General features: G+C 44.2%; 1 long non-coding RNA gene and 1 other non-coding gene across 2 annotated transcripts; one reads left to right on the top strand and one right to left on the bottom strand.

Moving 5' to 3' along the window:
• Positions 1–4,357: 4,357 nt before the first annotated feature.
• Positions 4,358–6,359, top strand: LOC127326434 (uncharacterized). The gene is made up of 4 exons (XR_007867830.2): positions 4,358–4,718; positions 5,053–5,149; positions 5,326–5,376; positions 6,082–6,359. It is a non-coding gene; the product is annotated as an uncharacterized lncRNA (long non-coding RNA).
• Positions 6,360–10,376: 4,017 nt separating this feature from the next.
• On the bottom strand, positions 10,377–10,448 carry TRNAW-CCA (transfer RNA tryptophan (anticodon CCA)). Its single transcript has one exon. It is a non-coding gene; the product is annotated as a tRNA-Trp (tRNA).
• Positions 10,449–24,024: the final 13,576 nt, after the last annotated feature.

Here is a 24,024-nt window from a genome sequence, read left to right as displayed (position 1 = left end):
GAACTGACACTGTGGCATCTTGTTAATAGGTTATTGCCAGAAATCATGTAAAAGTGCAACGAAGTGTAAGCAAAACATATATGAATTGGTGTAAAACAAGCATGGAGCATCAAAAATTATAGATACGTTTGAGACGTATCACTCGCCTCTAGCACATGCCCACCTAGCAGCAACCTAGATCGATTCATCTTTTCAAGCGCGCCAGTACTGGCGACGAAGCATCGCTTCGGCAGTCAGCGCCACTTTAATGGTGATGCCTCGAGCCGCCGCCCACCTCTGCCTACGAAAGTAATGTCGTCGTCAAGCGTGTCGTGCTTCTTGCCTTCCTCCGGCGTATATAAAGAGGGGCGCGCGCTCGGCTGCCTCATTACCTCTTCCACACAAATCTAAGCCACTGCACAACCTCCATCATAGCGCCGCCCACACAAACCCTCGAGGGGGATTCATTGCCGGTCCAGCTGGCAGGCGAGGCGGTCGAGCCCGCAGACGCGGTCGCCGTGGCAGGGGCTGCCGTGCTGGAGCAACATCACCCCGCCGCTCGTCGTCGCCTGTACCATCGTCATCTTCACATGAGGCGATCTCCTTCGAGTTCATTCTCTACATCGATGAGGACGTACTCCTTCGCCATGAAGCGTCTGCCGAATAAGTTCGCCGAGTTCGTCGATGGCGCCGATCTGGCCGAGTTGCAGCTGTGGGAGGCCAGATGCGGCTTTTGTCGGTGGCCTGTCGAGGTATTGTTTCATGGGCAAGGCAAGATGTACTTGCACACCGGGTGGGACAAGTTCGCCCGCACCCACAACCTCGAGGCCGGCTTCCTACTCACCTTCCTTATGAAGGCAACGACGAGATGATCATCACGGTGTTCGACAACACATCCTGCCGCAGGCACTACCACATGGACGAGTTCGGCGAGGACACCGACTGCTAGTGTTCTTTTTTCGCAGCGAAGATGGTTACCGGCCAATTGAAGCCACTAGTGTATATTTTTGTATGTTCTTCCTACGCATCTAAAAACATAAGGCACACAGAATCAGCTGGATTTTCTAGTTTGTGCGACTGGGTGTCTGAGAGCGTTCTTTTTGGCAGCGAAAGAACGAAACTCGCGATTCCAACACTAGTTAGGTCTCCTTATTTTGCAATTTTTAAACCATTTTTCAAACTACGTTGTAGTTTGTGTAATGTTTCTATCTATGATTAAATCAAAAAAGAAAAAATAGGTAAAAATATATGTGTTGCTCCGCTGGACATCCCCAGGCGCAAACGGATCCGCGGTGAAAACTACCATTTTTATATTCGCGGGCGAACGCAAATGAACATGCGCGACTATTTTTGGGTCAGATATGCATCCCCCATTGAAGTTGCCCTAACATCAACTTGAAGGGTTTTAGTTGAGGTATGTGCCAGTAGTTCTCCTATCAACCAACCCGGGCCCGGCAGTACATGACCCATTATTGTACTTACTTATAACAGGAATTGTGAGCGTACTCCGTACGTCGCTGGTGAGTATACTTGAGTGCTTTGTTCTTTGAGAAGTTCTTTACCCATGCACTAGAGATATATTCGGATCTTTGAGGCAAGTAAAGTTTGGTTTTATCCAGTAGGAAGAAAAGCGCTATTACCAAGTTCCATTGTAGGGCTCACAATATGAGTTCTCTCACACAGTATATGTTGGTTTAATAACTATTATACAACACATATTTTAAGGTTTAACTTTGATTCAGTTTGATCAATAAAATATAAGTTATGTACGCATGCGTAAAAAAGTACCCGTTTAAGTTATGTACCACACAAATTATAACACATAACCTATATTGTTTTGGGTCAGTTGATTGTTAAAGTTGAACCTTAATATATTTGGATGCCTACTAATTAAACAAGGACGGATGTGTACATAACTTCTACTCTTGCCGATGTTGATTGACTATTTCAATGGTTGCGTGTGTGCACGTAGCCTTGGCATTGCGGCTCAAATTAAAATTATGGAAGAACTTTCATTGGTTTCTTCAGGTCTATGGTTTGGTATCTGTTTTCGGCTGCCTTCAGAGAAGTACAAGATTGAGTCATGGAAGAAAAAAGAATGTGAATATCTCAATGATTTACTTGTTTATTTTATAATTTATTTTGTAATCGTTGGAGTTAACTCGTGTATCTCTACCATGTACTATGTGTTACTATAAATATATGTGGTATTGATTGTCAAAAAAAAAACATCATTTTTTATGTTTGTGAAAAAAAAAATGTCACTAACCGGTTGTACTGTAATGTTAAATTTGCTAGAAAAAACAAGGTAACCACAAGTCGTATTTTCGTTGGTTGTGTGGGTCTTACATATTTTCATTGTCCTAATTTGACCAAACTTTTCCAATTCCATCATTTCCTAGCACATCTATTGACTATCCAAGCGACGCACCGGTCACATGGTTTCTATCACTATGCCAGTTTATTTTGTCCGTATATGTGGATGACATCTTATCCCACATATATAATAACATTGGTGTCGACATCTTTTAACAACCAACGGATTTGGTATTTCTCCCAAAACAGCAGACATCATTCTTCACTCCAACAAGACGGTGTCACCTAGCATTTGCCTTCTATAGTGCGGTCGAAACATTCTTGATATATGCTACTCCCTCCGTTCCTTTTTATAAACGTCTTATAGAAGGAAATACAGGTTGTAGACATGTTTCTTAAAATAAGGCGTATAAACAAATGTCAACATCTAAGTTTGACTAATCTCTTACAGTGGATCATTGATATTGATTTGGAATTGTAAATGTTCATATTTTTATCCATATAATTAATTAAACTTAAAATATGCTGAGATATGCGTAATACTTTTGGAAACGGAGTGAGTACATATTATAAAAGTCTAACAAGGTGATATGCAAAATCAATGTAGTGTCTTCCTTAAGCGTAACATGCAGATCATTGCTTCGCTGTTTATGACTAAAACGTGAATCACTTGTCCTGCTACGTCATTGCTTCGCTGTTTGCACTGTTATTTTGAAACGGAGTGGTTACAGCATAACTCGAACTAGCTGTGAACCCCCGAAACGAGGACGTCCGTACCTCGACAAATGGGATGGCAGGATTGGATGATGTGACCGTCATACTGTCGTGCTTCCTGCTGTACTGGACAAGAAAGAGAGCTTGAGCTACAGGCTTTTCCGATGGGACAAATACTATGTGTGCTACCGAGATCAAGTATGGCAGATACTTTGTGAAGTGCGTGCTGCACTACTGCCCCAGTTTCTGTGTCAAGCATACATGCCACAAAGACCTGATTTTTTTTATGGAGACTTCCACTCTATGTAATTTAACGCATTGAGTTCATTTTCCAGTACTTCTCTTTAAACTTGTGTCTTTATTCTAGTCTTGCCTAAATTTGTCAAACATGTGCTGATCAAGATCAACTCTTGTTGAGCAATTAATGGCTAGAGTACCAAAATTCATTGTTTTGGCAACCAAATTTCACTGAGACTCACATATCATTACATACCGGAATGAGATCTTAAGTTGAGTCTGCATATGGCAACTCAAGGATAGCAAGCAAATCATGATATAAATATTTTTAATGTAAAAACAGCTAGCAGAACCAAGTATCATATGATCATGCTATTGTAACTTAGCACAATAAAATATGTCTAAGCCTTAAAAAATATACATGTGGAGTACATATAGAAACACATACATCATGTGTAACTTACTATCATTCATGCTAGATCAACATATTTTTTCCCTCAACTCGGAGTTTATAATCATACCAAACTTCAATGTGTATGCGTCTACATGCCTTTTGCATTCTTGGATTTTTTGAAAATTATAGGTATGAGTTTTCACTAAGTTACTCATGATTATATAATCCTAGGATTAGAAAATTAGTGTTCATAAGTAATGCTATATATTGGTATTTGGGACTTAATCGCCATTTTGATGCATAACCATGCTAATTCCAACAACTACTCGGGACTCTGTGCTACTCTATATTATCATAATATTAAAGGTCGATCCATATAAAATTTCTATAGATTTGCCCACACAAGGCATTGAAGAGTTAGTATGTTTTATTTCTCAACCATTCTATAATCACTACCAGAAACCGTCTTTTTCCTCTCAGCTATGAATTTTCCTGTGAGGCCCGAAGTAGATATCAGGATAACACGTTTTCCTGTGTCCTAGTCAGCTCACAAGAAAAAATTTAGAGCCCACCCGCCATCAGATGCACACGACCCGCAAGTTCGCGCCGAAATTTTCCATCCCGGCGCCACACTGGAAACTTCGCGCGATATTTTTCATCTACAGATAAGATTAGAGACAGCCCTAGAAAATTTCCCCATTCTATCCTCTTCTCCACGCACCGCCGCCGCCCTCCTCCCACTTCCTCACAATTGTCGCCGCCCTCCTGTGCCGCCAGCCTCCCTCTCCTTCGACCTCCAGATCCAGCTGCGGCCGCTGGCCACCGGATCCATCCACGACCGTGCGCAACCAGATCCAATCGCGCCGGTCGCCTAGTTCCCATCTACGTCAGCGAGCTCCACCCAGCTCCCTTCTCCGAAATCCACCGCCCAACTCCTCTCCCTTTTGTCCAAAATCAGTGTTTCAGCTTCCGTATTATCTTTTTGTGAGGAAGTTTTCTATTGCTATTGATATATCATTACATATGCAGATACGTGAAATCACTCAGGAGGTAGCAGCAGCAGTTTCATTTTGGTGTGGTAAGTATCAGCCATGGTCGTTGGGGAAATTATTACTTATAAATGTGACAAAATGAGGGCCTTTTGCATTTTTAGTGCATTGTTTTATTTAGTTTTCATCATGCAAGAAACAGCTTTGTTCTATCTTGTAGATTGTAGATTTAGGTGCTACTATAGGTGCGTTATTAGCATGCCATTGGGAGACTCAATAGTGTCATGGCTATATAGTTTGCATAGTTGTTAAGTACCTGATCTACTTTCAAATTACCTTATCTTTCTCATGTTAATTATTTGCTTCATGTGTAACTGAAATGTTGTAGGCCTGTAACTAAGTTTCAAAAAACAAGTTTTGTAGGCCTCGTCAGAAAAGCAACGAATAATCTTATAAAGCTGGTGCAGATGATGTGTTCGCAAAAAGACCGCTAAATGTGAAGAATGTCAATAGCTTACTGGTACTACTCTAGAACATAATTCCTGGCTAACATGTATTTGTGTTGTATTTCTTATGCTAGTCCTATTTTGGTCTCTATCATGTTAGGGTTCTTTGTTAGTATTTAACTGTGATGGAGGAGATGCTTCATCGTCTTATTAAGGTGTCACTATTTTGTAATTGTACCATTCTCTTCAGGCCGGAGACATCATGATGACATATGGTGGAATGTCCAAGAAACCTGAGAAGGTTTCTTTCTAATTCATCTTTCATTATATCCTGCTTATTGCTACATATAGTTATTGAAATGCAATTATTTGAATTTCTTCATAAGAAAGAATGTGTGTTTATATAAAAGATAGCGTGCTTTCTTTTTATCCTTACATATTGCCATCTTTTTGAATAAGAAACTGTTCCTGAATTTGGCTCTAAAGAGTATTGCATATACTACACATGGCTTGTTATTTCACTGTTAAAAAACTTTTGCTGCCAAACAGGCTCTAAACTGCATTGTTTTTATATATACATGGCTTCTGCTATGTAGTTATATATACAGAACATCTGAAATGTCTTCGCGCAATGAAGTTTTCTGGATGATCATGCTGTGAGAGTAAGTTTGTAAATTTTATATAATGCTGGTCCTTAAAAGCTATATACAAATTTATATAGTTAATCTGTTGGTGCAGCCTGGTAAGGTAAACTATGATAACGATACAAGCTCATTGCAAAAAGAAGGTTTCTAAGTTGGAAAATAAGTTTGTATTTTTAATTACTCTTACAACACTCCAGAAAAAGGATAGTTGCATCAAGTACTCTGTAGATAGTGATGCTTTTTCATGTTTACAAGTGCAAGGGTTGTACATTATTGACAATTTCTTTTTGTAAATATCTTGTGTTGTTTCATTTTGAAAGATGTTCTCACATGGTCTCATTTACGTGCACATGACTTTGTAGGGGAACACATATCCATCCCATGTTAGCTTGGATGCTGCTGCTATGGATGATCTCTTCGGTCATGGTAACATTTAGGTAGAACAATGGTGAGAGAAATTGTGCTTCCGGAGGAGGATCTCTTTAGTGTACCCGTACTTCAACTAATTATTGACACTCCTATGTTATGTTGGATCTCTTGTTGGATTCAGTGTTAGTGTAATTTGATGGATGGCAAATAATGAATATATGTACCTGCACTTGGGCAAGTCTGTATATGCCAATTATCATTTGTTGGAACATGTTGATTGTTATAATCTTATTTATAGACTGATTCTGAATGTGTGTATTTGAATATGAATTGGATCGTTAGCTAAATGTGTATTGACTGAATGATTTTGTATATGATGTGGATTATACTCAGATTAGTTTTCTGAGAGCAGTCTAGCGCCATGCATATTATCCGTGATGGTACCGTGGTACGGCAGCATTTTCCGGTCAGGCCTTTCCCTGTCGGTTAACTGACGTAGAAAACAACAACTTGGTAAACCTGACGCTGGCATTTTCCTGGGAGCAACTGACAGGATTAGCCGCCAGGAAAACAGTTCCTGTCAGCCAACCGTCAGGCAATAAGAATTTCCCTGTCAGATTAGTCCTGGCGGTGTTTTCCTGTGGGTCAGCTGACAGGAACAATTATCCTGACGGTTTTCGCTAATTTCCTGTAGGTTCTTAGCCGTGGGGAAAATACTGGTTTCTGGTAGTGAATGTTGCATGTACTCCACCCTGTAAACTATCATTGCGGGACCAAGTCGCATTATTAGTACACTATATTCGGGTCTAGCCTGGTAGCTTTACTAGGGTGTCAAAACCTGTGCAATTTGGAAGATATTTGTTAGGTTTATGTTACATTGAAATACGGCCCTACAGTAAACATTTGACAAGACCCACGAGGATGAAATAATATTGTGCCGCTCCTAGTTGCATGTATTATACATCAAACTCCCAAAAGGGTTTCCCAATTCCCCTTCCAACAACTGTGCATGCCACGAAAAATTAGGCATGTGTAAAAGTAATAATTTATGCAGAATGTAGTTTGAAGGTAGGCAGACTAAGGTTCGAGTAGCGCATGCGATTCCTCCAATGCAAATATTTATTTTATCGCATGCCAAGAAAGTCGTACATCATGTTTAAAAAGGTCATACATATACAAATAGAAGCCCGCCGTCCAAAAAATTAGAGAGATGATATGATTACACATTACTATACTCTATCAATCAACTAGCAAGCCTACGACCATAATAGGAATATTGATCACACTTATCTATGTACTTCTCGGAGGTGGGAACCTAATTATAAAATATATATCTCAAATAATATGCAGTTAAAGATTAATTGTTGCGCTAATGGAGATGATTTGTTGATCATGTGATATATATAATTATTTTATTTTGAAAACATAGGTATTATAAGCCCTTTTCATTGGAAAGGAGGGAGAATTAACATTTGTTGCAAGGAAAAATCTGGGCCATGGCGAAGCACGGGCATTCCACTAGTAATGTTAATGTTGCTACCCCCTAGTAAATTGGTAGTAACATACTTTTCATATATAGCTTAATTAGTATGCACATTTATGCATGCCTATTTCCCTTTTTTACAAGAGTTCTATTGTAAAAAAACATAGTTATAAAAAGGTTTATATACTAGTGCGAGGAATATTATCACTGAGATAATTTTTGTGTTTTCGAAAGAGGTGTCTTTTTACAAAATTTTAAAATCAATCAAATGGATTTAATTTCAGCCTCCAATTAAGCTATAACTGAAATAGGAATGCCTAGTTTTACACATAATGGACATTCAGATAAGGCAAGTGCCAAAGCTAGTCAAAGGTAAACCCGAGTCAGATGACGGGCCCAAAATAGACAAGACATGATTGTATCTAAGATACGGGCCAGAGATGTTAGACTACCAAAATTTTGTAGGCCGGGCCACAATCAACATTCCGCTTTTATATTGTTGGGCTAGAGAGGGGTTCAACCCTCCTAGCCTAGTCGCAGATCCGCCACCGTGGAACATTTCCTCCTATCCATTTGGTATATCCCTATGAAACGGTTGGCAAACAACCTTTATACACATTATCAAGAGAGGACAATAAAAAATCTTGTACAATGGATTATCTTTTATTGTTATCTCTAGCAATTAATGCATATATGTCTCATAAAAGGAAACTTTCAATAGAAATACACCCCCTTCTCAAAATAGGATGCCTATAATTTTTTCAAAGTCAAACTTTTAAGATTTGACCAACTATATGGAAAAATTATAATCCCAAATCAATATTATAGAGGCCTGTGCTTCCATAGACCCACAAATTTTAAAATAGTGTAAACCCCCGAAGGGGTATCGTGGTGTCATTTAATCTTAGTCATCCTACCCCTAATCCAGAACATGTATTATTTAATCTCAGCCATTCTTGTGTTTCACTCATGAAATCGTTACAGTCTTGGGGTCTATGGAACCACAAGCCATTATAAGAACCATCATGCAATATATTTTCATATTGTATGCATTTGTATTGTAGATGTTGGCGTTTTTTCTATATAGTTGGTCAACCTTTTAAAGGTTTGACATTGATCAAATATTATAGGCATCTTATTTTGAAGAGGAGGAAGTATGTAAGAAAGGGAAGATATTTCTCTTCTATTAACTTCCATGAGATCATCACTTACCAAAGGGAGACAGCCTCCTCTCTTCATTCTCTTTCCACCAAGAGAGCAAAAGTTTCATATATCAACTGTAAGGGAAGGCTTACATCAACCGAATCAACCCATTGTATGTGCCCTAATTTGTCAGGTTGTTTGTTCCTATAGTAGCCCCTCCTGATCTGTGACTAGCTTAGCCATTAGTTTAGCATATTTTAATTCCCATACTAATTATGACTAATCTCTATTTTTAAGAAAAGAAAAGAACAGTTCCATCGGAATGTTAAATCATGATTTCTTGTACTCTGTCCCATCCATATTAGTAAGTGTCAACGATTTAGTACAAAATTATACTAAATCAGCAACACTTAATTTTAATCATAACATACCATATTTTCTATGAATTTAGAGTGCTACACAGATTGTGGAATGATATCCCCCGAAAAAAACTACTCGGTACTAGCTTGATGATGGAGCTTAGAAAGTTGCCATGTAATACAATTGATCTACCTATATATGCTTTCTGCAGAGGATCTCGGATGATGGAACGAAAATCACCTGGCTGCGTCTTCGAGAATTGGTTCCTTTATTTTGTACTTCAACAGCGAATCCTTGCAACTTGAACAAAAAACAATACGTTTTGCCTTGGGTGGAGCCCATGTGAGAAAGCATATGATGTCCTTGACCAATGGCCAAACGAGAAATGACTCAGCCCTTCCTTGAAATAAGAGACAACGGGACTTTGAGCCTTTGCGATCTCCTCCTTGATTAATCAAATGGTACGTGCCACAGGTGTCAACCATCAGAGAGACGAAAAGGGAAAGATTCTGGAGATTCGGGTCGTTGAAAGTATATTACTACCAAATGGAGCAGTTTCCTCTTTCATGTTCTCAGCGTACGTGTGGGTTAGTACTGCTTGTGCGGTTGCGCTCAAATCACTAATGTTTTTTTAATGAGATTGCACGCCACTTTTGCCATCGATCAGTTCAGCATGGGAGATGCTGGGAATAGACCGGTAGTATTAGGAGGCACAACTTTCAATGCATTCCATCTTTCGAAGAATTATACTGTTAATAAAATACTTCCTCAAATTAGTGACAACTAATATGAAATACTTTTCAAAATCTCAACAATTTTTTTTAAAAAATATCTTAATATTTTCGAATCTGAAAAAATAAGAAGAAACAAAACAGAAATGAAAAATGAAAGAAAAAACAAAAAAATAAAACAGAAAACGAAATTAACCGCGAACTGGGCAGACCAGGCCAGCCCATACTGCGCGTGGGGTGTGCGGCACGCGGTAACGACGAAGTAAACCGCGAACTGGGCAGACCATGCCAGCCCATACTGGGCACGGAGGTGTGCTGCGCGGGGTAACAGCGGACCTGGTCGGTGTATAAGAATTGCAGCCCACAGGCGATCAGAATTAAAAAAAAAATAGGAATAGGATCTGGGCTATGGCCTATGGGTTCGGTCGGCTCTTGCGGTTGGGGCCAAAGGGCCAGGTCGGAAGGCCCCATGGCAGAAATGCCCATAAGCTAAGAATTGTTGGGCGGCACATGGTTGTGATGTTGGGAGCGGAAAGAGAAACTAAAAAAGGAACCGGCAAATCAGGGATATTGAACCCTACGTGAATCGAACACGCAACCTTCTGATCTGGAGTCAGACGCGCTACCATTGCGCCAAGGATCCGGTGATGCTAGACTGGAGAATAAGTTTTACAGATAGATATCTCTATCAGACAACGTCAAAGAGGATTAAGGTTCTCAGCTAGTTATACACCTCGTAAAATTCTCAAGACAATAATTTTGGCAGTCGTGAAAAAGACTAGCCTGCGCCATGGTCCGGTGGTGTTTAATATATAGTGATTCTTGATGGAGGACAGACACACGCTGCCAGATCGCATCACACATCTCGTCCGTGGTAATTGAACCTTCATTAGTAGGAGTACGTATATATAATCACACAGTACCGTCAGATCCAGCGCCTCCGTGGACAGAAGCACGTACATGCTCTCTACCAGTACCAGTCGAGTACTCGACTCACCACCATACGTAGAGTACGTCGTAGACCCGATCGCGACAGGCGCAGCGCATGCGGCGCCTTAAACGCGAAAGGAAAAAACTACCGTCAACCTCTCGCGGGGCACCACACCGGTCGAACGAACGGCGAACCAGGTTTTGTCTTTTCCGGCGTCGCCGTCGCCGCCGCGGGTAGGAGCATTCCCCACCTAGCTAGAGTGGCGGAGCCAATCCCTTTGCCCCCGTATTGATTGAACCATGTGTGCCTGTCGCTTCCGCTGTGATCTATATATCCGAGAAACCTCTACGTACGTACCCGGCCGGCCGGCCGGAGCTGGTGGTTGCGCCGTCGCTTCCGCCGATCCGTTCGATGCGGAGTGCGCGCGTCTCGCGTACGAACGAAGAAGGTGTTTGGTCTTCCTTCTCCACCGATCGCGGGCAGCCGGTCTGAAAACTGGACGGATTTCAGCGCGCGCGCGTGACTTTCTTGGATCCTCCTGTGCACACAGACCTCCGAGAGTTGTGAGGTAAACTCCGACTAGCTGACCGGCTGACTAGTATGCAGTACTTGTCGACGGAGCATCTTTAACGGATACACTATTTTACGGTTTTTATGCGTCATTTTTGGCAATTTGAAGGCTGAGAAGAGAAGGTTGCATCATTTTCAAATGTCCTAAAATACAGCGCGCAGTGGGCAACAACTTCTAGATGCACTAAAATAGAACATCAACAAAAAAGAATCATCAACATCGGTGAAACAAACAAGATCAAACACATCTGTTATTATTAAACAAATGGTTCATCAAATCTCACACAAATAGTTCATCAATTAGCATTCAAACCAACACAGAACCATACAAATAGTTCAACATATGAAGATGAATCTAGTGGCTTTGTTGCCCATTCCACCTCCACCGCATCCTCGAATCGACTGTGGCGTGCGGCTGAGGCAGCGGGGAACATGGAGCACTGTCGGGGCGCACGAATTGGTTTAGCGCAGCGATGGGTCGTGGCCATCCGGGTGGACTCGTGGCTTCGTTGGGATCTACTGACGACTGGCGACGAAGAGATTCATGTGGCTAGGTCGCCGGAGACGGTGGGGAAATGGTGCGGGCGGCAATAGGTTTGCGCATGGAAGGGTTCAGATATACGGTTGGGCTGCACGAGCTCATGTCGGGTTTTGCAGTGTGAAGCATATATGCCGCCTGCGATAGTGTTTCTTTTGGGTGCAATACAATTTATCTTTTTATTTTAGTGCGTTCGCTGAAGCACTGTTTTTAGCCTCCCGCTAAAAAAAACTTTTTTTTGGATGCCGTGCTAATTTGGTGTCTAGTTGGAGATGCTCTTATCACATAGGAGTAGTATGCCACTGGGTTTCATTTCCTCTTTATATTCATTTTACACGGAACATGTGGAATATCTGAAAGCTGAATTTCTATGCTTGTTTGGCTGCAAAAGTTTGTTTGACAGACAGCGTTGCCATCTGGGATATACAGCGTAAAGGATGGACATATGGATTGAGAAGGACCGAAGTTATCTAGCTAGTATCTATCTAGGTAGACCAACGAGGAAAACACTGTTAGCAAAGCTGTGCAGGCATGTTGAGGTGTCTGCGAGAGGAGGCCAAGAACAGAGGAGGGGTCCTGGAAGGAGTAACCCCTTGGACCGCCATTAAATTATGGTCACGCGCGCGCTGGTTTACTGCAGCGGGGACTAGTCCACTCTCCACGGCTCTCGTGCGCTGTCTGTCCCCATGCACCACGCAGCACGAATCTAGTTTTACCGGAACACAGGTATAAATATACTCGTGCCGAAAATACGGGAATTGACCGTGTCAGTCGGGCGGGCCATCGGTTGAATCCCGTCCTCCGGTCGTCAACCCACTTTACTTCACCCCGCTGCTTCAGGTTAAACTCTGCCACCTGTTCTACTATACATTCTTCTTCCTCGACGTACGCGGTGGAACTGAGAACCACTGTGTGGGTCAGTATAGGGCCGTGCAGTGCGTAGTACATCTGATTGTTCCACTGAATGGTCAGACCCACATTAACTCTCGCGAGGGCATGGATGTAGAATGGTGTTGGAACTGACAGCATCCGAGGTACTACTCCTCTTTAGCTAGGTGTCCATCTCTTATTAGCGATCGTGAGCCATGGCTGCTGTTTCGAGCAGGCAGCTGGGGTTCTTGCCTGGTTTCCTACGAGTTTCTTCTTCAAGTGCTATGCTGACACTGCACACACAGAGGGTTTGCTGAACCGTCAAGCTTTCCTCGCAAATTCGTATCTGTTTTATTAGTTAGCATCTAAGACCGACATAAATGTTGCTTATACACGGCCTTGACGTGCCATGCCATGTACGGATGTACCGGTCAAATACGGAAGGGACTAGAAACGGCTACAAGATGCCGGTTCAAGCAATGTTGGTCATGGATCAACTGCTTCCAGCTCAACATAAACATGGCTACGCGAGTAGGTTGTGCCGTGGTAACATGGCGCTTTCTCTACGTAATGATGTGAATCAATGCTCGTCTAGCCTTGTACGACTGCAGCTCTGACGGCGGGCTAACTAATTTCACCAGTACCCTAGACGTAAAACTAGAAAACTGTCCTAGTTTACGTCCTAAAATTAGCTCTCTCATGATGCCGGTCCAAACAAGTGTACAACTCTGACGCTACTCGTACATATATTCAGACATTGTTCCAAAATGCTAAACCCTAGGTGCGTCGCAGGAGTTGTCAAATTTGTGTTCTTTTTTCGAGAACCCGCAGGAGGTCTGCGCGCTATTGTATTAAGCTTGAGAAGAGACGGACCAAAAATGTCCCATACAACATGAATACAACCTTAGAAGGCGTACCTTCGAGGCACCACCAAAAGACCGCCACTTTGGGCGGTTGAAAACGGCCTAAGGCCAAAGAGGACTAATGGACTACTCTCTCTAACCCATCTCTACATTCTAGCCAAACCCTCCACTCGTCCGTGATTAAGTTCAAAGTGGCAGCCACGATTGAATTGTGTCCCTCAAAAACCCTATCATTGCGCTCGAGCCAAAGGTATCTAAGGGTCAACATGATTATGGAGTTAGCTTCCTTGCGCTCCGAGCGAACGAAGCGGCCGGTGGCATTGAAGCACCATTCGTTGAGAGAAGCATCCTGTCCGGGCACACTGGCGGGATGGCCTAGCCGTGTGACGAGGCCGAACCAAACCTCCTGCGCGAAGTTGCACTGCAAGGAGAGGTGATCAAGAGTCTCATCCGCGGCGTTGCAGAGCGGGCAAAGGGTATGAGACGGCAAGCCTCTCCGCAGCCGACGATCCGCCGTCCAGCACCACCGGCGCAACGCAAGCCATGCGCGCATCTTGAACTTGAGTGGGGCGAAGGAGTTCCATACCAACTGGGCACCGGGCATGTCAACACCCGGATTTTTAAGTCCAGATGCCTATTATGCCGTACATCGCAATCCCAGGAATAATGTTTTTGCGAGACATAATAGTAAGTAGCATAGAGTCATCATTTATTACAACACATATTGTCTTACAACCATAGATCACATGATCCAATATTACACGAATACATTGTTCAACATCACAAATAGTAGCGGAAGCGAAGTAGTAGTGGACTATCTATGCCACAGGCAACGCTTGACGTTAGAAGACGATCCTAGTTATCGTAGACGTCCTGTTGTCCGTCATCCTGATACTGGTGCTCTCCTTCATAGTCTGGCATTTGAATAGCCAGGGCAAAGCCATGAGTACTTTTAAAGTACTCGCAAACTAACTCTATGATAAACACTCATTAAGTGCAATAAGGGGGTGCTAAGCTCTAGGTTTATTTGCATAAAGCCAAGTTTTAGTTTCATAAATCTTTGGTAAAGCCTTATCATGTGCTAGACTAACTCAAGTGGGAACATTAGTGTCATTCCCACAACTCATTATGGTTCACCATAATATCACCTTTCAATTCACCATTCATTTCTAGGATCAAAACATTTTAATGATAACGGAGATAGTATGGCCTTTCCAATCGTCCGTAACCGTGGACACGGCTATTCGAATAGGTTTAACACTCTGCAGAGGTTGTACTCTTGTGCCACAACTTTTGATTTCATCCGTCGAGGATAACCCCGAATCATCGTAACACAGTACGCGGATCATCAATCGAAACCTTTCACTTATATATGCTAGTATGAGCACCTCTCCCCATGAGCTTGGCCTCCCGGTGGAAACCGCAGTCAACCCGGGAACTGCACAGGGCTTGGGCCGTACATTCACCTCATTTCAACATCAATCCACACTTAACGGAGGCAGCCGCAGCGTAACCCCTATGATGTTTGTTCAGAGGGAACCCATACTAAAATACACAAGTTTCTAGTTAAGCCCTACCCATAATCAGGTGTTGTGGGGGTACTTGTATACTTGGAAGGGTATCGCATTCAAACCCAATTATCAGTTTTATCAAAAATCACCATCTTCTCTTGTTCAAATCCCCCTCCACTTTACTTTCTTTCAAAGTCATTTCACTTCACCATGTTCCCATCTAGAGTAGTCAATTTTAATTGATTAGCACTAGCAACTATATGAGGGGTGCTATCTAGCTTTGAGGGTTGCTAATCTATTCCAAGTATTGTTCTACTCTAGACCAAGTGAATCATAAATCAAAAAGTACTTTGAAATAAATAAGCAAAGGTAAATGTAAGTAGAAACATGGGATAGGTAATACATAAAAGTAAAGTGTGATGGTGCCTTTGCTCTTGTAGAGCTAAGCACTTGTGTTTAGCAAGGGTTAGCTTGCCTTGAGCTGGGTAGTTATCGAAGTTCTCTTCTTCTTCCTGAGAGTAGGCCTCCTCCTCTTGGTATTCCTCGTTACTAGCGTCTATATACGAATACGAGGTATAAATACTAAACCAAGCTCACATACTAAACTAGAGGCACTCAAAATAGTTCACACACTAGTCCTATCATCAATCAAACATGGCATGATGGATTATTTGCTTAGTCTTTATTTGAAAGAAAATAATTTCCTCTCATTATTCCTATTTCTTAAATTTGGTATGTAGGTCTTTAAAAGAATGCATTTCTTTTCATTACCTCTTATTAAGATTTAATCTCTTCATATAATAATAAGGTATGAAATATAGGTTGACCCAAAGTCAACATTTCATATCTATTATATGTGAGTTCAATTTAATTGAAGTGCTACACTTCACATAGTTTTAGTACTTAACATTTAAATGAATTAAAATCTCTAAGTAATAATTCTCAAGGGTTTATTAGCCTAAGTCATTCCCCCTGGTTATTAGTACTTAGGATCAAAATTTAAATGAGAGGTAGCTCTCATATTAGGGTTGAGTTTGAATTCCACTTTCAATTGCTCTAGAAATGACTACATAGCCATTGTATTTGCTCTAGTCCATGATCATACAAACAACATGGCTATGTTATTGCATAATCAATTAGAGGACATCATTTGTGATTTATTAGAATTGGAATTAGTTCAAAATCTATTCTGGTTAAATTTTAAATAAAGTTTGAATGTTCAAAAGTCCCTGTCTTGTCTTTTTTATCAAATTAAATCTACTATGAAATTGGAGGTGGGGCCAGTGGAATTGGATAGATAAATTCATGGGCTTTCCAACGGTATAAAGTTTGCTAAATTTGGTTTGGCGGAATTCAAACTATTCAAAATTTGCTAAACCTTCAGCAGGGCAAATTTGAATAAAGATTAAATCTAAATTTGAATGGATGGGCTAGGCGGGAAGCGTTACTGGGCCGAAACGGTTTAAAAATCCACTTCGCAGCCCAACACGCATCTGGTGCGCCCGGGCAGCACTGACGAGGTGGGGGCCACCTGTCGGCGACTCTTTAAACAGCGAAACGGTATTTTCAATCTCGACCGTAAGATTAGAATGGAGATCGACGACGTGTGAGCGTCGTCGTCTCCGACGAGCGGCGAGCTCCCTGGCGGCGAGCCTAGGGGGTGGGAGGGAGTACCAGGCCGTTGCAGGAGTCTGGCAGAGTGCGCGGAGAAGGTGTAGTAGATGAGGAAGCCCTGGGAGCAGCGGCGGCGCTCGGGGAGGCGCCAATCGAAGCAGAGCTTCCGCGGGCTCCGGCGGACTTGAGCTTGCGATTCGAGCAGCTCCGGCGAGGTGGTGCTAAATTGAGGTGGGGAGAGTGTTCAGTGAAGGGAGGGGAGCAGATGGTGTGAAGGAGTTGTGGGCTGAGGAGCTCTATTTATAGCGGGCGATGGAGGCCGTGAGGTGCTGCGGAGGAGCGTCGACGGCGTGGCCTCTCCGTCGATCGAAAGGGCAAGGCGAGGACGGCATCTTGTAGGCGTCGTCCTGGCGATGCTCAACGGCTAGCTGGCGCAGAGAAAAGGTGAAGGGATGGCTCGGGAGCTTGCAGGGTTTGCGGTAGGGCGTGCGGCATCATTCGGTCTAGGACGACGGCGACGGTGCAGGGGCAGGCCTGGGCTGGTGTTTAGCGTGTAGAGGGCGGGGAGTAGCTGCTCAACGCCGCGGTAGGCTTTGCAGGGGAGGAGTAGGCTGCTCGAGCGCGCGACGTACCGGCGTGTCCAGGGCGCGCTCACCGCGTCGACTGGCACGCCCTGGCACGGTTTGGACACGCGCGTTCTGGCCAATGCCGAGCGTTGGCGAGCATGGGCGGTGTACCATTCGATTCCTTGAGTGACAGAGAGGCTCCAGGACAAGGAGATGGGTTGAGGGGAGGGCTGGAGAGAGGGATGCCCAAAGGTGGCCGGGGTACATGGCATGGCATTGTTTTAGGGTTTCTCTTCTTCCTCCTCTCACTTTAATCGACCAAGGCAAGTACTAGGGTGAAGCAGGGGTTGTAAGAGAGTGCAATGATCAAGGATTAAAGGGGTTTAGTGAAGAAACCGGTGGATAAAAGGGTGTAGCTCAATTCTGGATTTTTGCATGCAAGGTGTTCGATCATATGGCCGCATGAAGTTTTTCTTTGAAATTTGAAATTCTTTTTGGTGAATCTCATTTATATAATTAATGTGAAGTATTGGTGGTGGTGGCACTCAATTTGGAGTTGTTTTGCAAAATGTCAAAAATGACATGATCTTCACTTTATTTCAGCATCCCCTCTTGTCACTTTTATTCTGGTCAACCTAGTCAACTCTAGCCATGATGGTCAACATCAAAGTTTCTCACCTTGACATGGTCTTGGATGACATGGCTTTGGTTGACCAATTTTAGTTCAAGAATTGAGAAAACCAGGGGGGTAAAGAGGTGAAGAAAATATTTTGGGGAGAAGTGACCATTATCATATGTATGTAAGATTTTTGATTTCCTTGTATTTTATTCTTGATCCAAAGATGCAATTGTGTTAGTTTATCATATTGAAGTATTTTAGAAGCAAGGGAGCAAGCAATTATGGCCTTGGTTGAGGATTTGCACTTTTGCATATTGTGTATGTAAATGAAAAATGGGTTTTTCCCATTTTCTCCAATTCCCCTCAATCTAGGGTTTAGTGATCTTGATTAGGGTTCACATAGCAATGTTTAAACATACTAACACTCATCATGGCAATTGCACAAAAGAATTTCACTCAAATGCATAAATCTATATGTGGCACTATATGCATAGAAAAAGTTTTTGTTAATTGCAAATTTTGGGTTTGGGGAATTTATCTTTCTTGTTTATTATTGTTGAACTTGGGATGTTACAAACCCTTCCCCCTTACAAAAGATCTCGTCCCGAGATCTGAGAAAACTAGGTACTAAAGAGATCTGGGTACTCAGTCCTCATAAAGTCTTCTCTCTCCCAGGTGGCTTCTTCTTCGGTGTGGTTACTCCATTGGATCTTCAGAAACTTGATACTTCGGGTACGGGTGGTTCTGAAAGCTTCTTCCAAGATGCGAATAGGTACTTCGCGGTACGTCAGATCTGAGTTGATATCCACAGCTCGATGGTCGATGTTCTTGAAAACCTCGGTCCTCTCAGGCACTTCTAAACACTTCCGGAGTAGCGAGATGTGAAACACGTTGTGCACCGCTGACATTTCTTCCGGTAACTCCAGCTGATAGGATACTTCTCCTCGGCGGCTCAGGACTTTGAAAGGTCCAACATATCGGGGTGCGAGCTTTCCTCTAAGCTGAAATCTCTGCATTCCTTTAAGAGGGGACACTTTGAGATATACGAAATCTCCGATCTCGAAGGTTATCTCTCGGCGTCTTTTGTCGGCGTAGCTCTTCTGTCTTGATTGGGCTGTCCTGAGATACTCGCGGATCTTGTGAACCTTCTCTTCGGCTTCTCGGAGAATATCTGGTCCAAAGACTTGACTCTCTCCTACTTCCGACCAATTCAGAGGGGTACGGCACTTCCTTCCGTACAGTGCTTCGAAGGGGGCCATCTGCAAGCTGGCTTGGTAGCTGTTGTTGTACGAGAATTCTGCGTACGGCAAGCAGTCTTCCCACTTAGATCCATACTCTAGCACACATGCTCTCAACATATCTTCGAGTATCTGGTTGACTCTTTCAGTCTGTCCATCTGTCTGCGGGTGATAGGCTGTGCTGAAATTCAGACGAGTTCCGAGTCCTTCATGTACTTTCTGCCAGAATCTGGAGGTGAATTGGGATCCTCTGTCGGATACTATCGACTTCGGGGTTCCGTGCAGGCTGACTATCCTTGAGATATATAGCTCTGCGAGTCTCGGTCCTTGATAGGTGGTCTTGACGGGGATGAAGTGGGCGACTTTGGTCAGTCTGTCGACCACTACCCAGATGGAATCATTTCCCTTACTAGATTTGGGCAGTCCGGTGATGAAGTCCATTCCTACGGAATCCCACTTCCATTCGGGAATTTGTAGGGGTTGCAACAGTCCTGCGGGGCGTTGATGTTCTGCTTTGACTCTTTGACAGATGTCACACTTGGCGATGTAGCTTCCAATTTCTCTCTTCATTCCATGCCACCAGAATTGTTCTTTCAAATCCTGGTACATCTTGGTTCCTCCGGGGTGAATGGAGTACAGGGTGTCGTGAGCTTCTTTCAGAATAACCTGCTTCAATTCTGAGTCTGACGGCACGCAAAGGCGCTTGTTATACCATAGCACTCCTTCTTCATCTACGGTGAATCCTGGTGCCTTTCCGACGGCTATTTGGTTCTTGATTCCGTCAATGCTAGCATTTCCTTTCTGAGCTTCTTTGATCTGACTAATCAGGGTGGGTTGGAGTTCAATGCTGGCGAGGTATCCTTCGCTAACCAATTCAAGCCTAAACTGTTCAAACTCTTCAAACAGGCTGGGTTGCTCGATTGCTAACATGGAGTTCAACTGACACGGCAGTCTACTCAGAGCATCCGCTACCACATTGGCCTTGCCGGGGTGATAGTGGATTTTCATGTCGTAATACTTGATTAACTCTATCCATCTGCGCTGTCTCATATTCAGCTCCTTCTGCGTGAAGATATACTTCAGGCTCTTGTGATCCGAGTAAACCTCGCATCGATGACCCATGAGGTAATGACGCCATACTTTCAGCGCTAACACCACCGCTGCTAGCTCTAAGTCATGGGTTGGATAGTTCTGTTCATCTGCTTGTTTGTCTTGATAGGTAAGATATCACTTTGCCTTCTTGCATCAGCACACATCCAAGACCAATCTTGGAGGCGTCACAGTACACATCAAAGGGCTTGGTAATGTCCGGCATAACCAGTATTGGGGCTGTTGTCAATCTTAGCTTGAGCTGTTGAAAGCTCTCTTCACACTTGTCAGTCCATTCGAACTTCCGGTCCTTCTTCAACAATTGAGTAATCGGTCTTGCTATGCTCGAGAATCCTTCAACGAATCGGCGGTAATATCCCACCAATCCGAGAAATGCACGGACTTCGGTTTGAGTGGTTGGGGCCTTCCATTCTTCAACAGTCTTGATTTTTGCGGGGTCAACGGCAATTCCTCCGGCTGACAAGATATGACCCAAGAATCCTACTTCTTTCAACCAGAACTCACACTTGCTGAACTTGGCATACAACTGATGTTCCCGAAGGGTATCTAGGACCACCTCCAAATGTTGCTCATGTTCTTCTTCGGACTTGGAGTATATGAGGATGTCGTCGATGAAGACAACCACAAACTTGTCCAGGAAGTTCATAAAGATCTTATTCATGAGATTCATGAAGTAAGCGGGGGCATTGGTCAATCCAAATGACATGACATTGTACTCATACAATCCATATCTGGTGGTAAAGGCAGTTTTGGGGATATCGGTGGCACGAATCTTCAACTGATGGTATCCTGTCCGCAGATCAATCTTCGAGAATACTTGGGCTCCGGTCAGCTGGTCGAACAGATCTTCTATCTTGGGCAACGGATACTTGTTCTTAATGGTGACATCGTTAAGCTTACGATAGTCCGTAACCAAACGAGTGGCACCGTCCTTCTTATCCACAAACAAAACTGGCGATCTCCAGGGTGACGCACTTGGTTGAATCAGACCTTTGAATAGCATATCATCCAGTTGCTTCTTCAGTTCCACTAACTCTGCCGGGTTCATGCTGTAGGCTCTCTGGGCTATGGGTCCGGTTCCGGGGATTAACTCGATGATAAACTCGATATCCCGATCTGGGGGCATACCGGGTAGATCATCCGGAAACACATCAGGATATCGACAAACGACCCTGATCTGATCCAAGGTGGGTTTGGCTAGGCTTTGGTTACAAGTGAACTTTCGGGGCATCTTTTCAGATATGTGTTCGACTATTATTCCGGTGCTACTAGTCATGGTGATGGCCTTCTTGGCACAATCAATCAGTCCATGATGTTTCGCCATCCAGTCCATTCCCAGAACTACTTCCAAACCTTTGGCTCCCAGAACAATCAAATTTGCATAGAATTCTATTTCATGTATTCTGATTGGCACATATTTGCAAATTTTTCTAGCTTTAGTGGTTGATCCAGGTATTTGAACTATCATGACATGCTTCAAACTGATGGGTTGAATCTTACTAGTGCATGCAAAATCTTCGGTAATGAATGAATGCGATGCTCCAGAATCAAACAACACTCTTGCAGGTATTGAGTTAACAGAGAACATACCCAGCACAACGTCTGGGGCTTCCTGAGCTTCCTCTGCATTCATGTGGTAGAGGCGGCCATTGCGGTTGTTCGGGTTGTTGGGGGCGAACTTCTTGTTGGTGGTGACACGACGCTGCTGCTGCGCAGGGCCTGAGGTGTTGGCGGCAGTCTTGGCGAGCTTCTTGGGGCACTCATAGGAGAAGTGCCCAGCCACTCCGCACTCGTAGCAGTTGTAGGTGGACTTGTCCTTGGGGGTGATGGGAACAGCGTTGCTCCCAGTCCTTGGAGCAGTGTTGGAGTTATTGTTGGGGGCACGGGGTGGAGCGCGGTTGAAGTTGTTGCTGTGGTTGTAGTTGTTGTGTCCTCCTGACCTGGGGTTTCCTCCACTCCGGTTCTGATAACTCGGACGTGGATTCTGCATCGGGGGCTTGTTGTTTCTTGGGGCGAACCCTCCGCTGGAGCTGGGGCGATACTTGTGGTTGTTGCTGGGCCCACTCTGATTCATCATACGGCGCTTGCGGTTCTCATTGGCTTGGTGTATCTTCCCCTCCATCTGAATGGCGGAGTCAACGAGGGCTTCTAAGTCAGCAAAGGGGATATTGATCAGCACAGTCTGCATCTCATCGTGCAGTCCATTCAGAAACCTCTCCTTCCTCTTCTCGACGGTGTCCGTCTCATCCGGGGCGTACCTTGACAAGGTGAGGAACTTGTCGCGGTATTCTACCACGGTCATTCTGCCTTGCTTCAGTTCCCTGAACTCATCCCTCATCTTCTTAATCAAACCCGGGGGCACATGATACTTGCTAAACTTGAGTTTGAAATCCTCCCAAGTCATCATTTGCCCCGCATGTAAGGCGCGGGTACTTGTCCACCAGGCACGTGCAGGTCCAGCCAGATAGTGGGTGGCGAACAACACCTTCTCGTTGTCCTCCACTCCGGCAACCTCGAGATTGTTCTCCATAGTTTGGAGCCAATCATCAGCATCGAGGGGTTCCTCTGTCTTGCTGAACACCGGTGGGTTGGTGTTTTGGAAGTTTTTCAGCTTTGACCCTGGGTGGTCGTGGTTTCCGTGGCCTTGATTGCCCTGAGCAATCTGTTGAAGTGCAGCTAGGTTGGCTTGACGGTCAACTCTCTCAGCTTCTCTTTCTGCCATCATCTGTTGCAGCATTTGCATCATTGCGGCTTCGTTGCGAGTTGGGGGTGCCATCTGAACAGTGATATGGATCATGAGATGAGAGGGAAATTTCTATGGCTCATTTTGGGATAAAATTTCACACAACTTAAAACTTGATTCATAATAATAATAATATTACACACACACAAACATAGTCATGGAGGTAGCAATTATTACAAGCCAAATGTTCAGGAGGGTTTTAAGAACCCTTTCAACAAACTACGATACATGGGGCGGGTACAAAGGACCAATACATAACACGGGACGCAAGTGCTCAAACGGGACTACTCGCCATCGACGTTGATAGGGTAGACATTGTCTACCCCGGCATCGAGGTGCTCGTGGCCATCCTCGTAAGGGTGGAACTCCAGGTCGTCGTCTTCCTCCTCCTCGTAGTCGTCGTCGTTGCTGACGTAGGAGTAGCCGTCCCCCTGGATGTTCTCCCCTTCACCTTCGCCTTCCAGCTCCTGGATCTGCTCAGCTTGGGCGGCGATGGTCGCCTTCAGAGTGGCGATCCTGGCCTTCAGGCGGTTGATGGCGTGATCCTTCTTCTGGTTGGCACGGCGGAGTGCCCTGCGTTCTCCGGCGATCACCCTGATGGTGTCCGCCTGCTGCGCCAACTGGATGTGAGTGTGGTTGGCGTATTCGCGGGAGTTGTCGAGGTCGATGCGGGTCTCGTTCAGCATGAAGTCAAGATGATCCACATGGTGGCGAAGTTGCGGGTGCGACGGCAGGTTCATTGGCACTCCGAGGGAATTGTGCCTTGCATAGTGCACAAAGCGGCTATCCGTGAAGTCCATGAAGTTTTGCCCGCACAGACGTGCGAGTCCTTCCTGAAGTCCTCTTGCGAGACCATCCGCCCAGTTGTTCTCCCTGAAGGAGAACTGGATCCTTGCGCTCATTGGGAGTGTGAACCTTCCACGAAGGTCCACCATGATCACCCACTGAAGTTGACCACCGGGCTGGTCATTGAGCATTCCGCCAAAGACTTCCGGTGGTGGGCGCCCGAGGAACTCTGAGAGGGAGAAGAGGTCCCTCTCGAAGAT

The sequence above is a fragment of the Lolium perenne genome, chromosome 6 (assembly GCF_019359855.2).
Source record: "Lolium perenne isolate Kyuss_39 chromosome 6, Kyuss_2.0, whole genome shotgun sequence".
NCBI classification, from domain to species: Eukaryota; Viridiplantae; Streptophyta; class Magnoliopsida; order Poales; family Poaceae; genus Lolium; species Lolium perenne.
The sequence above is the reverse complement of the archived record's forward strand: the minus strand, read 5'-3'. Positions and strand labels throughout refer to the sequence as shown.